Here is an 18651-nt window from a genome sequence, read left to right as displayed (position 1 = left end):
TTTATTTGGGTGGAGTCAGTTGATCTGGGTTCTGTGCCACCTAGATTGCTGTCTGGGTGGACGTGTGTTTTGCTGCCCCAGGCTGCTAGGCCACAAGCCTGGCTGCTAGGCTGCCTGAGAGCCTATCCAGAAGCAGGAGAGCAGCGCAGGGTTGGGACTGCGTGCTTGCAGTCCAACCCAAGTAGCAGTTGGACGGGGAAGCTGTCGCCACTAAGGGACCTTCCACCTTGTTACCGGAGACCACTGTGAGTAAGCCGAGGACGGTACCAGAGCAGACCTCTCACCAGCTGAGGACGGTGAAGAAGTGAGAAAATCCCAGCAAGTGCCAAGTCAGGGACCCAGCGGGACAGCAGAGGTGACACTTGCAGAGCATCAGTGAGTGCCAAGCCAGGGACCTAGCGTGTCAGCGGGGGTGACGCTTGAAGAGTATCTATGAGTGCCAAGCCAGGGACCCAGCAGGGAAGCGGGGGTGACGCTTGAGGAAGATACTGAGTGCTAGAAGTGGAAGAGCTCAGGGGATCCAGTGGCTATTGGATCCGAAGTCTAGTGAAAGACTGGGAGTTTGTTGAGTGAAGACCCACAGTGAGTGATTGTGGAGTAAGTTGAGAACTGTTCGTGTTGCAAATTGTTGAATACAATTGTCGTTAGTAACTACAAGACTCAAGTACTACAAGATTTTGCCATAGGAGACAGGGGTCCTACCTATACAGAAGTGGTGTCCGGCTGGAGGCCTTCACCTGTATAGCTTACTACCCATAGAAGTCTCGGAGTCTGCTAATTATCATTGCATCTACTAAAGGGTGTCTTGGCCCTAACCCTCTCTCCCCAGTTCTGTTTAAGAGACAATAAATCTGTTTGCATTTTAAAAAGTGTCTGGCAACCACCATTTCATCTTGCATTACACCCACCATGCCTTGTAACCCACCCTACACAGAAGAATGTCGGCTGTCCCTTAGACCCCTTTCACACTGGAGGCGTTTTTTTAGGCGCTACAGTGCTAAAAATAGCGCATGCATAGTGCCTGAAAAAAGCCTCAGCTGCAAACCCAGAGTGAAATCCCGAGTGCTTTCACACTGGGGCGCTACCCTGGCAGGGCGTCACAAAAATTCCTGGCAGCAGCTTCTTTGCAGCGTTGAAGGAGCGGTGAATACACTGCTCCTCCACCACTCCTCCCCATTGAAATCAATGGGGCAGCGCCAGCAAAGCGCTGCTGCAGCGGCGTTTTGCAGGCTGTTTTACCCCTTTTCGGCCGCTAGCGGGGGGGTTAAAATGACGGTAAAGCGGCACTAAAAATAGCGCCACTTTACTATTGATGCCTGGGCGGCTCAGTGTGAAAGGGTTCACCATTAGGCCTCAGGGGTCTCGGGACTTTGCTACATTGTTATTAACCTTTTTAAATTTACAGCTGTCATAATAACTGGTAATACTGCCATAAAGGTCCTCTGTTCAGGCACTTTCTATATAAGGTGACAATTTTCTCTCACCCCTAGTGGAGACTACTAGTAGCCATGCTGGTGAAGATCAGCAGCACTGAGATGGAGAAAAGGATGAAAAAGGGCGAAAAAAGTATTTTATGAAAAAAACTGAAGTTGTTTATAGTACATTCTGCTATATCATCTGGTTAGGGCTTACATTTACTTTAATCACTGGCACTGCACATAAACTTGTGTGTGAATCTGTGATAATTTATGACTTTGTCTTGTATCTAAGCAGTTATCATTGTTGATTATAAATATAAACCTAAAACTACTGGCTATGTCAGCATGAAAACAAAGATGTTTTTTAAGTATGACCCCTATTAAGAAGAGCAAACTAACCTTTAATGGGTTTATTGCTTGTTTAACGCATGTCGGCAGTTGCAATTAAGGTAAGACAATGCTGGATTTATAATAGAGTAGAAAGCATCATCAATAGTCTAGAAGTAAAAAAAGCACAAACATCTTGCATAAGACTGCACTTTAATGCTAATCCTTACAGATCCAACAGACAAACAGAACATGACTTGTTGATTCATTACAAGTATGTTGAAAAGATCTGATATCTGACAAGGAAATCATATAAATTGAAATGGCTGAGCTGTGGAAAAAACAATCAAGCGTTACATGACATTCAGAAACTTAAATCCAGTCAAAAACAAAACATATTTTCAAAAACATCCACTGCCAATCTACAACCAATACTAAAAAGTCTGAGTCAGTCTTGGTTCTGTCAGTATCCAATTTCCATATGTCAGATTTACCATGAAGTATGGTTCTTGTCTGCAGTCATTTCTTCATAGTCTTAGTTCAACCCCAGTTCAACCCTTAAGTCCATTGCGACCTGTTTGATTGCTTATGGCGCTGCTCAAAGTAGAGGTGAAAGCATATTCTTGTGTCCTAGAACAAGGGGTGCAGGCTTGTCCTGATACCAATCCAGAGGGTTAGTACATGTAAAGAGAAAAAGATCACTGCTACTCCCGACCTCAGCCTACATGTCTCCACAAAACCACACACCCTGAGGCATAAGGGCTACAGCGCAGGCCTTAATTGCCGGGAGAGCATCAATAGACGTCCTCCCGTGCATGAGCTGTGAGACTCGGCTGATCAATCCTGGCCCCTTACAGCTGATCAAGTGATGTAAACCAAAGATCGGTAATCGGCTTTTTTTCCCCCTCACGCTAACAGTGTGAGGGAAAAAAAAGCTGATTACCGGCTTCTGACAGAGGGACATTGGCCCCAAACAGGGAGAGGCACTGCTGCTATACAGTGCCCTCCAGTGCCACCTGCCAGTGCCCACCAGTGCCACCTACAGGTGCATATCAGTTCTGCCCACCAGTGTCACCTTCCAGTGCCCACCAGTGCCACATATCAATGCCCACCAGTGCCACCTATCGGTACCCATCAGTGCGTCCAATCAGTGCCACCTATCAGTGCTGGCTATCAGTGTTGCCTACCAGTGCCCATCAGTGCCACCTATCGGTGCACATCAGTGCCACCTACCAGTGGCACTTATCAGTGCCCATCAGTGCCGCCTATCAGTGCCTATCTGTGCAGCCTATCAGTGCCCATCAGTGCACATCAATGAAGTAGAAAAACTACCCGTTTTCAACATTTTATAACAAACTATCATCTTGCTTTTTGTTTTCAAAATTTTCGGTCTTCTTTTGTTTTTTTTTAGCAAAAAATAAAAAACCCAGCAGTGATTAAATATCACCAAAAGAAAGCTCTATTTGTGTGAAAAAAAAATTATAAAAATCTCAATCTCAGTGTTGCATGACCGTGCAATTCAAGTCATTCAAAGTGTGAGAGCGCTGAAAGCTGAAAATTGGCCTGGGCAGGATGGGGGTTTAAGTGCCCAGTAAGCAAGTGGTTAAATATTACACCATTTCAGCAACAGGCAGGCAATTTATTTTCCCGCCCCTACTACGGTCAATGAATCAGCTTTTACTTGTGTAAGACACCTGTTAAACACACGTTTACAGTACCGCACTACACAGGCAGTTTCCATTTATGTTTATTAGATGTTCTCCACATCACTGTGGTCATGCAGTATGTTTAAAAAAAAAATAAAACCACTAACATTTTAACATTTTTTTCTTTGTGAGTGCAGACGAAATTGGATAAGTGATGGCCCATAGCCATGAATGGTAATATGTTATCTTTATAAGTATGCTATTTTATTTAATCATACTGATGTCAATATGATAAAATAAACTTTTGGTGGTGCCAGCATGAACAAAATAAGCTCCATCATTGGTGTCAGCTGGATAAAATAAGCCCCATTGGTGGTGTCCGGGGGGTAACCCAAACCCCATCATTGACATCAGCAGAATAAAATTAGCCACATTGTTGGAATTAGTGAAATAAAAACAAGGCCCCCAATGTGTCCTTGGGATAAAATAAGCCCCATTATATTATGCAATATGCCCTATCATTGTCTGTTGTAGTGAATAAGCCCCTTGTTATTGAGTGTGTGAGAAATATTAACCCTATTGTTGTTGTCAGCTGAAATGCAGATAATTTTAGCACTCAGCACCTCACTACCACTCTGCACTCAGAATTGTGTGTAATTGGCATACTTAGCAACTGTGCAATTTTGCTATGGTTATACACATTCCAGACATTGACAATGTCAAAATCCTATACTTATTGTAAAAGAAAAACCCAGGAAGTGAGAGGGAAAGCTAGGACAGTCCTTCCCATCTTCTGGACTACCAGCAAAGTGAAGTCCCTGCAACCAATAGTTATTTACCTCCCCTTAACCCGCATGTCACCTTACACACCATTGACTCCCCCAGGTTCCTATTGTTCTCCCCCCCCCCACTGAAATCTCAGCACTATTGACTCTGCACCCAATTGCAATTAAACACCCCCTTATCACTCTCTTCACTTAAAACCCCCATTATCGTGCTTCCTATGCCAAAGCTCCCCTTTGACTCCCACCTCCCTTGCCACTGACCCCACTAACTTGGTTCCACCAGCATACCTATGTTGTACTGCACACCTGACAATCCTCCTCCCTTAATTTCATGCAAGAAAACACCCTTACTCCCAGCACCCCTAAAACTGCTTCCTCCTCACCCAACACCTGTGGCAAAGCTTCCCCTGCCTCAGAAGCACTGCTTCCATTACCTTTATTTTTATAATTTTCCAGTTCCTAGTACCCTAGCAATCCATTCCCCTCACTTAATACCCCAACCATAAGATCATGAGATATCGATTTCTGTCCATAACTGCTACCAATGAGCCATTTCAACAAATGGGTGCAATAGTGTGACTACTAATGTCCAAAACCAATATACCAAGTCAGTAGGGGTCCATTGGCACTACAGTTGATTGTTGCTAGAAACAACTGCTGCCTATCGTTGCCACTAGGGATGAGCTTTGTGGGGGTGACGTATTTCCAGTTACTGTATTGTGTACCCTGCACAGTTGTACCTACAGTATAGCTACCTGAAGCCTGGGGGTTGTATGGGCTCTTGACATATTTCCAGTTACTGTACTGTTTACCCTGCACAGTTGCATCTACAGTATAACTACCTGAAGCCAGGTGCTTATGTAGGCTTTTGACATATTTCCAGTTACTGTACTGTGTACCCTGCACAGTTGCACCTACAGTATAACTATCTGAAGCCAGATGCTTGTGTAGGCTCTTGACGTATTTCCAGTTACTGTACTGTGTACCCTGCACAGTTGCACCTACAGTATAGCTACCTGAAGCCAGGTGCTAGTGTGGGCTCTTGACGTGTTTCCAGTTACTTTACTGTGTACCCTTCACAGTTGCACCTACAGTATAACTACCTGGAGCCAGGTGCTTGTGTAGGCTCTTGACGTATTTCCAGTTACTGTACTGTGTACCCTGCACAGTTGCACCTACAGTATAACTACCTGAAGCCAGGTGCTTGTGTAGGCTCTTAACGTATTTACAGTTACTGTACTGTGTACCCTGCACAGTTGCACCTACAGTATAGCTACCTGAAGCCAGGTGCAGGTGTTATCATACTAATAATACTACAGGCAGGCAGTTGATTCTGCTAGCTGCAGTATAATCGGTATATATATACATCCCAGTTTTGTGCAGCTACATCTCACTGCAGGCCAATAGCATGTCTGGAAGGCCAAGAAGGAGAGGCAGACAGTCACAAGCCAATAAAAGAGGGCAAGCAGGCTCCGTGTCTAGAGGCAACAGTGCTGGTCATGGACACGGTGCATCCTCATCAGCACATGGCCGTGGGACACACTTGGCCTTTTTTTCGGCAGCTGGCCGTGTTGAGCAGCAACATGCGGAAGACTTGGTCGAGTGGATGACCAAGCTGTCCTCATCCTCCTCATCCGCTCTCACCCAGGCTCAGGGTACTTTGTCTGGCAAAGCAGCTGCCAACGCGGCCTATTCCCTCGGCTTAATGGCATCAGTGACTCCTTCCCTAGCTCCACCATGCCCTCCTGAGGAGTCCCTCGAACTGTTTGACCACAGTGTTGGGTACATGCTCCAGGAGGATGCCCAGCGTTTTGAAGGCTCCGATGATGGTACTCAGCTAGAGGAAGGCAGTAACATGAGCCCAGACAGAGGGGGTGCCCAAGAAGGACAGCAATCTGGCAGTCATGTTCCCCCTGCTGCAGCATACTGCCAGATTTGCTCCAGTGATGAGGAGGGAGGGGATGACAAGGTCACTAACTCCACGTGGGTGCCTGATAGGAGAGAGGAGGAGGAGAAAGCACATCACCAACGAGGCAGGATGCCCTCCAGGGGCCAGCCTAAGGGCAGCACACTGACTGCATCACACCGCAGAGATCCGCATGTGCAGGGCGCTGCTGTCTCTGCACGATATTCCAAAAGTTCTTTGGTGTGGACCTTTTTTGAGAAGAGTGCATCAGATCCCACCGCTGCTCTTTGCAACATATGTCTCAAGCGTATCTCACGTGGCCAAAACAACTCCAGCTTGGGCACCACATGCTTGATCAGACATATGTTGACCTGCCATGCAGTTCGTTGGCAAGCGTACCTAAAAGACCCACACCAAAGAACAAAGAGGACCTCTCCTTGCTCCTCATCAGCTGGGATCTCCAACCCCACTATACCTTCAGTCCTCTCTGAGACCTGCACCGAGAGGAATGAAGGTGTAGAATTAGGTGTGTCACAGCCAAGTACTTGCGAGTAATCCGACGTCAGATTGTACCAGCAAATTTCCCTGCCCCAGCTGCTGCACCGCAGAAAGAAGTTGAATGCTAGCTTGGCAAAATTGCTAGCACTTTAACTGCTACCTTTTCAGTTGGTAGACTCTGCCCCCTTCCGTGAGTTTGTGGAATGTACGGTTCCTCAGTGGCAGGTTCCAAAACGCCACTTTTTCTCACGGAAGGCGATTCTGGCTCTCTACTGGCATGTGGAAGGCAATGTCTTGGCCTCGCTGGACAGGGCGGTCAGCGGTAAGGTGCATATTACCGCTGACTTATGGTCCAGCAGGCACGGACAGGGACGTTACCTAAGTTTCACGGTGCATTGGGTGACTTTGCTGGCAGCTGGGAAGGATGCAGTACAAGGTGCAGTAGTGTTGGAGGTTGTTCCGCCACCACGCCTCCAAAATGCCACTACTGGTGATTCTGACACACCTCTCTCCTCCATCCCCTCCTCAACTTCTTCCTCCATGACCTCTTCCTGTGCTTTGTCCTTGGAACCAGCGGTGCTCCGTAGGCGTTCAAGGGGCTACGCAAGTATGCAGGCCAAAAGATGCCATGCGGTGCTTGAGCTGGTGTGCTTGGGGGACAGGAGCCACGCTGGGGCAGAGATTCTGTCAGCTCTGCAGGGGCAAGTTCAGAGGTGGTTGATGCCACGCCAACTTAAGGCAGGAATGGTGGTTTGCGACAATGGCACCAACCTCCTCTCCGCCCTCCGACAGGGACAACTGACCCATGTGCCCTGTTTGCCTCACGTCCTTAACTTGGTGGTGCAGTGGTTCTTGGGCAGGTACCTGGGCTTACAGGATGTCCTGAGGCAGGCCAGGAAAGTCTGTGTGCATTTCCACCGGTCATATAATGCTAGTGCTCGGCTGGCAGACCTCCAAAAGGAATTTAACCTGCCCAAGAACCTCCTAATCTGTGACATGCCCACCAGGTGGAACTCAATGTTGGCCATGCTGCAGCGGCTGCACATGCAGCAGAGGGCCATCAATGAGTACCTGTGCGACTATGGCATCAGGACAGGGTCAGGGGAGCTTGTTTTTTTTCCCCACACCAGTGGGCAATGATCAGGGATGCATGCACTGTCCTGTCACCATTTTAGGAGCCCATGAGGATGGTGAGCAGTGACAGGGCATGCATCAGTGACACTGTCCCCTTTGTTACCCTGTTGGAGCACACGCTGCGTGGAATAATGGACAGGGCACTTGAGGCAGAACAGAGGCAGGAAGAGGAGGACTTCCTTTCCTCAAGGCCCCCTTTATCCAGACAGTGTTCCTGCATGCCCGCTGATCACACAGGAAGAGGACGAGGAGGAGGAAGATTGTGTCAGCATGGAGGTGGAGCCTGGCACTCAGCATCAGCAGCAGTCTTTAAGGGATCATTTACAGTCCCAAGAAACCCATGGACTTGTACGTGGCTGGGAGGAGGTGGCTGCAGATCATGTCGTCCTTAGTGCCCCAGAGGACTCCGGACCGAATGCCTCAGCAAACCTTCGCTGCATGGCCTCCCTGATCCTGCAAAGCCTGCGGAAGGATCCTTGTATTCGTGGTGTCAAGGAGAGGGATCAATACTGGCTGGCATCCCTCCTTGATCCACATTACAAGAGTAAGGTTGCGGACCTTATCTTGCCGTCGCAGAGGGAGCAGGGGATGAAACATCTTCGGGAGGCCTTGCAGAAAGGTCTGTGCAATGCGTTCCCAGAGACTGGGAGGTTACAAACTCCTGTTCCTGGACAACGTGTTGCCGAGGCTTCAGTCAGTCAAAGAAGGAGCGGTGGAGAAGGTGGCCGTCTGACCGATGCGTTCAGACAATTTTTTAGTCTGCAGCCCCAAGGTATGATCGGTTCCAGCAACCATCACCAGCGTCTGTTTTACATGGTGCAGGAATACCTAGGGGCAAGATCTGACTTGGACACCTTTCCCACTGAAAATCCTCTGGGTTACTGTTTCTTGAGGATGGATCACTGGCCAGAGCTTGCACAGTATGCGAATGAGCTACTGGACTGTCCTGCATCCAGCGTTCTTTGAGAACGCACATTCAGTGCTGCTGAAGGCTTTGTAACCGATCACAGGGTGCGCCTGTTCACCGACTCGGTCAATCGACTGACCTTCATAAAAATGAATCAGTCTTGGATCACCACCAGATACCAAGCACCTGATGCTGATGTAACCGAATAAACAGGGGCATGTAATTACAATTTTTGTTGCAATTCTTTGCAGCAGAGCTCATACCTGCGCTCCAACTAGAGTATCTGTGAGGGGTTGCAGTGTTGTGGCACCAGCACCAGTGCCTAAGGCCCAATTTTTCAGCCCCTGTTTAACAGGGGCGTGTAATTACAATTTTTGATGTAATTCTGTGCAGCAGGGCTCATTCCTGCGCCCTCCTACTAGAGTATCTGTGAGGGGTTGCAGTGTTGTGGCACCAGTGCCTAAGGCCCAATTTTTCAGCCCCTGTTTAACAGGGCCGTGTAATTATAATTTTTGATGCAATTCTTTGCAGCAGGGCTAGTTCCTGCGCTCCAACTAGAGTATCTGTGAGGGGTTGCAGTCTTGTGGCACCAGCACCAGTGCCTAAGGCCCAAATTTTCTGTCCCTGTTCAACAGGGACATGTAATTACAATTCTTGATCTAATATTTCAAAGCAGGGCCCATTCCAGCGCCCACCAAGAGTAACTATGAGGACTTACAGTGTTGTGGCACCAGCACCACCACCACCAAAGGCCCAATTTTTCTGCCCCTGTTCAACGGGTGCATGTAATTACAATTCTTGATCTAATATTTCACAGCAGGGAACGTTCTAGCGCCCGCCAAGAGTAACTGTGAGGACTTACAGTGTTGTGGCACCAGCACCACCACCATCACCAAAGGCCCAATTTTTCTGCCCCGGTTCAACAGGGGCATGTAATTACAATTCTTGATCTAATATTTCACAGCAGGGCCCTGTGAGGGCTTACAGTGTTGTGGCAACACCAACACCTAAGGCAACAATTTCTGCAGAGTATATAGGGCAGGCCCCTACTTTCAAACATCCAACCTACAAACGACTCCTACTTGCAAACGGAAGGAGACAACAGGAAGTGAAATGAAATCTACCCCTAGGAAGGGAAATTCTCTCCTGTAAGAGTTAATATGGGAAAAACGTTTCTCCTTTCCACCGATGCTTTATCACCAATCCTTGTTTCACTAAAAACCTCAAATTTCCTAAAAATATTTGTCATTGTGATAGAAAGTGAGGTGAAATCTTCTGAAGAGGAGCACAGACAGCAAAACAAATGTCACAGGGGTGATAACCCTTTCCTATGTTTTCCAAAAAGCTTAAAAATAGATTTTTTGGCTGGAGCTACACTTTAAAAATATACCAGTTCAAAATTACAAACAGATTCTACTTAACAACAAACCTACAGTCCCTGTCTTGTTTGCACCGCCTGTATACTGCTGTTCAGAGTATATAGGGCCTGGGGGCCCCACGTCTTTCCTTTTTTTAATTTGGGTGCGGGGTTCCCCTTAATATCCATACAAGACCCAAAGGGCCTGGTAATAGACTGGGGGGGGGGGTACCCATGCCGTTTGTCTCACTGATTTTCATCCGTATTGCCGGGACTCGATATTACATTAAAGCTGCAAGCAGTTTTGAATGACTTTTATTCCTTTAAAAATGTCATTTTGTGCAGTGTGCAGGTACGATATTTAAAGGAATATTTCACTTTTTTTTTTTTCACTTTAAGCATCATTAAAATCACTGCTCGCGAAAAAACGGCAGTTTTTAAAACTTTTTTTTGTATTGATACATGTCCCCTGGGGCAGAACCCGGGTCCCCAAACCCTTTTTAGGACAATACCATGCAAATTAGCCTTTAAAATTAGCACTTTTGATTTCAAACGTTCGAGTCCCATAGACTTCAATGGGGTTCTAATGTTCGTGTGAAGGTTTGGTCCGTTTGCAGGTTCTGGTGCGAACCGAACCGGGGGGTGTTCGGCTCATCCCTAGTTGCCACACTTGACATAGGAGAAAGTGCCCAATCTAGTCACAACAGATTTCTGTTGGAGTACCACAGCATTCATAGAAAAATATAAGGATTCCCAGAATATAGGGATGGGAATCCCAAAGACACAACTGAATAGAAACATACCTGAATAAACAGCAATCCCTTGGCTGTACTGCTGTATGAAGGTAAGTGCTAGCAGGGCATTAACAAGACGCACAAATATCAGCAATTGACTTTGCTTCAGGTGACCTCACCTAGACCACTAATCAGGACTTACAGAGTTACCTCCCCAAATAATCCAAATTACAATTCCGCTGAACTGGTGTCTCTGGCTTCTCAGCTGTATTAACAGGGTAACCATTCTTTATTAGCCATAAGTCATTTATAAGGACTCCATGTTGATGTCAGATATACAGTCACTAGAGACAGGGCTGCTAAAGTGTTCAGTGCACCAAGCCCCCTACGACTGGCGATATTGGCAACCCGGTCTACAATTGTTCAGCAATATCTGAAGTAGAGGGGCTTAACTTTGTAATTATTTGAGTTTTAAAAGTTTCTAGATGAACAGGTATGATAGTAATAGGAAGATTTAGATAATTAATGATAGTTGATGCAAAGCTCCAAGTGTTTATGACAATAAAAATGATGTATAGTTCAGACCTCTATAAATTAGGCATTTTCCAAACAATGGATGTAAATGTGTTTCCTTAAAGTAGCTGCGCTATCACTTTAAGCTGTTACAGATAACAATGCAAGATCACAACAAAAACATAATTCAATAAAATATGTGCAAAAAAAAAAAAAAAAAATTCAACAGTGAAAATACACAATGCTCTTATCAGCAAAGAATATATAAATAAATATGTAAATAAAGAAAGTGCACTAAAAGTCCATAAGGTGAGAAAGAAAAAATATTCCAGTGCATATAGTCCCTATGCAGGCAACTGCAAGCTGTGAATCAATCCAAATAATTTTTGCTCTCCACGTAAATGCCACCAGTGCTTACACACTCCTGACCAGATTTCAATGAAACAAGATCAACCGCGCTTAGCTGAGACACAGCTATACTCTCAGCATGGTAGCTTGATCCACTGTGGCTCCTCTCAGATGACCCATGAGGCAAAGGTAAAATAGAAGGCAAAACTCATGGAGCAGTATGTTAAAAATATACTAAAAATTTATTGCAGTATTCCACTCATATGAAAACATGAGAAATAGAGTGGACAATAACAAAGATGGTGCCGCCACGAGTTTCGCCGGCGTGTGCAATGACGTCTCAAGCCTAAACTCTGCTCAATGCGTTTCCACCACACAGTCATTGTCAGGGATTTAATTCATTGACCAGTCTGGGATGATGTTACTGTACAGCAGGGTCATTGTGTGTTAAATAAAAAAGCCAAAAAAAAAATGCTCTTGACAAAAACAAAAAAGAAAATACCCAAAAGTATAAATACAATAAAAGCCATTACAGTCCATCAATGTTGGGATGTTTAATGGGTAATAGGCAATTATAGGTATATGTGACTGGGAGAGGGAAGTCTATACATTTTTTAAAACATATTTAACTTTTTTACACTTTTGTTTTTTTTTTTGCTATTTACTACTTTCACAATAGTACTCTCTACATCTCTATGAAGCCTCCTGCATCTGTAAACAAACAAACACTAGCGCTACAGGGTATAAGGCTCTCAAGAAAAAGAGTCCAAATGAGGCTCAGAGCAGGCTCTTCTTCAATCTCGTCAATATAGACATATGGAATAATCAACAAACACTGACGACCTCCACCACACCCACTGGATCCGTCTTGCTGCCCTCTTCAATTCGCTGTAAAACCAGTATTAAAAGACAAGAAGAAGGCACACCAACCTAGTGCATTACCACAAGATTTGTCTTGAGGGCATCGCTTTTGAAACACGTTAGCTGCACCCTGGCAGATGGACATGCAGCTGGTGGTGTGATGGTAATTGGTTTTTGCACTTGACTATTTCTTTTTGTGAGTACATTTATTTTATTTGGTGGTAATGCACTAGGCTGGTGCTTCTTATGTTTGTTTTAAAGTACCTCCTGCATCTGTATGCTACGGTGAATAGAAACAGGAAGCACGCAATCTGCTGCACACCTGGCCACTGTGCTAGGATTTTGACAGCTCTAGACCCAGAAGTGCTAATAGTTGAGCACTTCCAAGTTCAATCTCAGGAGAGGAGATTAGGGAATGTAGCTGTAATTAACCCTTTATACACATTGTACCTGCATGTATCCCTATTAAATTGCATATTGTTTTCTTTGTGCCAAGGGCCGTCCTTCTTGAGGAATCCTGGTTGAGAAAGCTTGCTGTGGAGTGATAAGACTGCCAGTGTGGAAGAGAGATACAGTAACTACATAGCCCAATGGAATAATTGTTTTCCAAGTTTTTGTCTTGTTTTGAAGTGGTTATGGGTATTAATTACAATATTAAAAACTAGCATGGTTGTAATAGCTCAAGTGAAGTTCTGAGCAAGCCTGATAACAAAATAATGGTCTTCTGTTCAAGTAATCAATAAAATAATATGCAGGGTTACGTATAAGGTACACTATTTGCTTAAAACAAATGTACTTATAAAATCAGTTAATAGAAGGAAATAAATCATCCATTATCGATTTAGTGCTGTTGATCAATTAGGATAGTTTTGATGTTTTGTACCTTTATACCAGTTTTATTAGCTGAGGTTATTTTTAAACCTTTTTCCTGCCTTGATTTAATTGCAGAGTGTTTTACAATGGGTATTCTGAGGAAGTTACATTTAGCCCATCAATCATCTGTCATCCATTTTCAGGAATTTAGCCTGTTCAATGTTCAATTTCCAAACCCTTATGAAGAATAGCAAAACTGATCTAATGGAGACAAATAACTGGTTTGTCTAAATCTAAGAGGCTAATGTAAGCTAAACAAGCGTGTTAACTCATGGATTGCTAGAAGAACAAGTTGATTTCCTTCTGTCATACATTGCATGCACCTGTGAAAAGACAAGGGGTTAAGATAAAACATCAATTAGGTGACCTGAGTTGGCAAACCGTCTTATTGAAGTGTGTCTGACATTGTTCTACAAGAACGTTCTGTGCTGCCTTAGACACACTCCTTTCTTCCGCTTGCAGGGCAAACTCCCCACCTGTCCTGCTCAATTTACTTTTTCTTATTCTCTAAGGAGCATATCCTTCAGCAGCATGGGAGTGTTTCGACCCCGTAAACAGCCCATTTGACCTGTCAATCTCCCATCTTGTCTACTCCTTGTTAAAGTTACTGTTAGATTTAGTAAACTGCTATATACAATTGAAACAATGATTAGATAATGAACAAACTGTCTGATACAGCATTATAAATCTATATTTTTCATTTTAAAAGTTATTTTGTTTGAAAGTAAATCTAAATCTAATCAAGCAAATATCATATAGGTTTAAAGTAGAATTCCAGCCCACTGCTAACTTTGCTTAACAATGTTCCCTTCACCTCCTGCTACCTATCCTGCCTACCCTGTGTAAAAAGATGCATGTACTTACCTATTTTTAGTGGTCTGGTAGTGTAACCCTGAAACTCTGGCTCGCCGTGTTCTGTGAGTGACAGCTGCAGGGTAGAAGAGGGAGCGCCCACAACAGCTGGGACATGGGAGCCTATGAGTGACATCATGGTTTCCAGAATTCCCAGAGGTTGTTGAACGCTCTCTTCTCTACCCTGCAGTTTCCACTCAATGACATGGGGTATCACGTGACCAGACCAGAAACAAGAAGGTAAGTATACAGATGTTTTTTTACACAGGGTAGGCAGGATAGGTAGCGGGAGGGTGGAAGGAACATTTCTAAGCATAGTTAGAGTTAGGATGGAATTCCACTTTAACATGTCAGCATAATTTTAGAAATAGTTTTATATCTTTTTAACCGCTTGTGGACCACCCCAAGTACATTTACTGTGGCATGGTGGCTGCTGTGCGCTGAATCATGTATCTGGTACATGTTCAGTGCTTCTGGGTTAAGCGTGCATCCGCCGTCCCGGCTGTGCTGCGATTTGTTACAGTACAAGCCAATCAGCGGGTCCCAACCAATGATTGTTCGCCAGGACCGCATGATTGGCTTCATCATTCACGGAAGAGAGCGTTGTGTTCTAAACAACAAAGAGCTCTGTAAACTGACAGGCGATCTTGCTGTTTTTTTTATTCCCTTGCTTAGTAAAACCACCACATATTACACACAATACACCTTGTTAGACACACAGTTAACCCCTTGACTGCCCCTAGATTTTAACTTCTTCCCAGCCAGTGTCATTAGTACAGCCAGTGTCATTAGTACAGTGACAGTGTTTAGTATTAGCATTTATCACTGTACTAGTGTCACTATTGATCCCAGTGTCAGTGTACCACCCAGCCAGCGTCAGCTAGTATCAGACTGTCTGCCACACTATCACAGTATATAAGCTGATCGCTGATCACTGCCATTACTAGTATAAAAAAAAATCTAGTATATACTGTATACCATACTATAATTATTATATAGTATTATAGTATTATATTATATATAATTATAATACTATAAGACACTATAATTTTCACGTATACAAAATAATATACACTTATTGGAATTTTTTTTACCAAAAACATGTAGCAAAATAAATTTTGGCCTAAATTCACGAGGAAATTAGAATTTTTAAAATATTTTATTGGTCATGTTTAGGGGAAAATTAAAAAATATTACTTTTTTCAAAGTTTTCAGGCTTTTTTCATTTATATAATAAAAAATAAAAAACCCAGTGGTGACCAAATACCACCAACAAAAAAATTATTTGCGTATAGCGTTGAATGTCTGTACAATTGTCAGTTAAAGTAGCACAGTGCTGAATAGCCAAAAATGGCCTCGTCATGAAGGGGGTAAAACCTTCTGGAGGGCAAGTGGTTAAAACTGCAGCTTTCATTAATGTGTTACTAAACCCAGGACCCTGTATTCACTATACGTATCTGGTCTCCCACAGCACACAGAACATTCAAATGCAATTATTTTAGTAAATTTAAACTGCTAAATACCTTTTCTCATCAGTGGTATATAGCAGAAACTTCTGTCAGTGCCTGGTTAAAGCTCATAGGAGAAGTTTTCATACTGCACTAAGCTGTCTTATCAGGCTGCAGGACCCCTGACCCTCTGCCTGGAAAGTGCTGATTGGCCCTGTGCTGATCACATGCACTCTCCCATGAACAAAAAAACTCCCTAGCAATACACACCACACTAAGCATGTGCAGCCTGACTCCATAGACTCTGTCTTATCCGGACCTGTTTTGTAGTCAGTGGAAGAAGAGGGGGATCTGTGCATACAAGATCAAACAGCCTTTTTTATACAATGTAGAGGAATAGCCCCTTAGGTTCCTCAGTGAATATAACAAGCATGCTTTACTGCATATATAGAATGAGTTTACTGTTGTGGGTTTAGTAACACTTTAATAGAATACCTGGTGATTGTGCCATGAAGGTCTTTGTTCTGACATATCTTATTATGGGGAGAGCTGTCTCTTAATTTGCTCCTAAAGGTGCCCATACACTAGACGAAAAAATTGTTTGAAAATCTTTCATTTGAACAGAGCGTTCGTTTTCCATCCAGTTAATGGGCACAAATCAAAAATTGGTTGTGATGTTTTTGAGCCCAAAAAATCAAAGGAGAATATTGGAAAACTTCTGCCGTAAGGACGATAAATTGAAAGGTTAATGTGTTTCTCACCTGTTAAAATGTAAACTGTTGGTGCTGCACACGACCCAGAGGCACAAAACAAACGAGAAACTGATTGATTGATTTATGTCCATTGAATGTTTTGTTGTTCGAAATGTGCTCATTACATGATGACAATATTGTTTGCTCTCATGACCGTGTGTTTGTTTTTTTCGAAAACCACGCTCAAACTATTTTTTCGACTGGTGTATGGCTAGCATTAGTTGTCACCCATCATTACATGAGCTCCTATTCTCTTGCAAAGTGAAAAGCCTATTTGCTTTTAGTAAATCGACCCCCGGTGCTTTAGCATACTAAATATCATCCAGCTGAGGTTTAGATCTGCTTTAAGCAAAGTCCATTTCATTTGTGAAGTGATTTTCCAACATGCTGGAAGATCTCTGTGGGATCTAATAGACACTTCTGACGCATGCAACTTCTCACTGTCACTCAGGGGTTAATCCTACGTGGTCTGGTTATTACAATTTGTAAAATAGTTATTATTTTTAAAGATTTGTGCCTCCGACTGGCCAGACTTACCATAACTATTTACAGTACAAATAACAACTATCTTTTAAAAGGACTGAAGTATTGCTTCATGTAATCCTGCTTCCAGTAACAATAAATTAAAATAGACAATAGGCCGCCATCTCAACAGCATTACATTAGAAAACTTTTCCCTTACCATTATGTCCATCTACCCAATGCCCAGAAACATTTTTCATTTTCAATTAGTTATATGATTTTGTTCTTTGTTTCAGCTGTCATTACCGTAACACTCCATCTCCCGTATTGCTAAACCTAACAAGAGATAACCACGTTTACAAGGCATAATTAAACATTAAGCTTTGTTCCAGTTCTGAATATATAAAGAGGAAAAGAACGCTTCAGCAGATTATTTGTTAAACCAAACTTTATTAAAACAAAAAGAGATCTCCCCGTTACAGTGAGAACCTGGAATATGTCTTGTCTCAGTGACTGCAAGGCATGCACACAGAATATTTGGTTTTGTGAAACCAATAAAGGAGATTAGTTTTGCAAAACAGCATAACATTTCAGTACGTGAGCTATAATATTGAACTGTGGGAAAACTTTAGTGAGACTGCCATCAGGCTCATTAACCACTTCAGCCCTGGAAGGCTTTACCGCCTTAATGACCAGGCCATTTTTTGGGATATGGCACTGTGGTGGTATTTGATCACCTCTGCGGTTTTTATTTTTTGCGCAAAAAAAAAAAAGACCGACAATTTTGAGAACATTTTTTAAACATTTTGCTATAATAAATATCCCCCCCAAAAAATGTAAAAAAAAATTCTTCATCAGTTTAGACCAATATGTATTCTTCTACATATGTTTTGTAAAAAAAAATCGCAATAAATGTATATTGATTGGTTTGCACAAAAGTTATAGCATCTACAAAATAGGGGATAGATTAATGGCATTTTATTATTATAATTTTTTTTTTCTAGCAATGGCGGTGATCAGCGATTTTTAGCGGGATGGCGAAATTGCGGCGGACAGATCTGACACTTTTGACACTTTTTTGGGACCAGTGACATTTATACAGCCATCAGTGCTATAAAAATGTACTGATTACTGTATAAATGACACTGGCAGGGAAGGGGTTAACACTAGGGGTTGATCAAGGGGTTAAATGTGTTCCCTAGGAGGTGCTTCTAACTGTGGGGGGAGTGGACGGACAGCGAGTACAGAGAGATCGCTGTTCCTAAACACTAAGAACAGACAATCTCTCTCTACCTACCTGACAGAACGGGGATCTGTTTGTTTACACTGACAGATCCCCATTCTGGCTCTCTGTGGAGCGATCGCGGGTGGCTGGCGGTACACCTACGACAATTTGCGCAATAGAGCCGACCTGCCGCACTATAATGATGGCAGCTGGTCGGCAAGTGGTTAAAACAAAATGTATTTCAAAGTGGTATTCAAAACGAAAAATGTATTATAATGCAATTTACCAAGCATTAGATGTGGGGGCTGCATTACTTTTCTTTTCTTTGGCTTTTCTCCCTCTGTTTTCACCTGGTGATGTGGCCAGCAGCACACCTTCTTTACTGACAGTCACCAGCTCTCTGCAACCTGAGGACCGAGAGCTGAGCGATCAGCAGTGTTTGATTTCTCAGTCTCAGAGCTGGCAGGGGACAGATGCAGAATTGGATTGATACTGCATCTGCCAAGGTGAGTATAATTTTTTAATTTTTTTTTCCTAAACCCATACTTCTCTTTTAAGCATGATAATTAATTTATTCAAAGCTGTACACCTGCCATTTTTTGAGG

This window comes from Aquarana catesbeiana, linkage group LG04 (genome assembly GCF_042186555.1).
Source record: "Aquarana catesbeiana isolate 2022-GZ linkage group LG04, ASM4218655v1, whole genome shotgun sequence".
Classification (NCBI taxonomy): domain Eukaryota; kingdom Metazoa; phylum Chordata; class Amphibia; order Anura; family Ranidae; genus Aquarana; species Aquarana catesbeiana.
The sequence above is the reverse complement of the archived record's forward strand: the minus strand, read 5'-3'. Positions refer to the sequence as shown.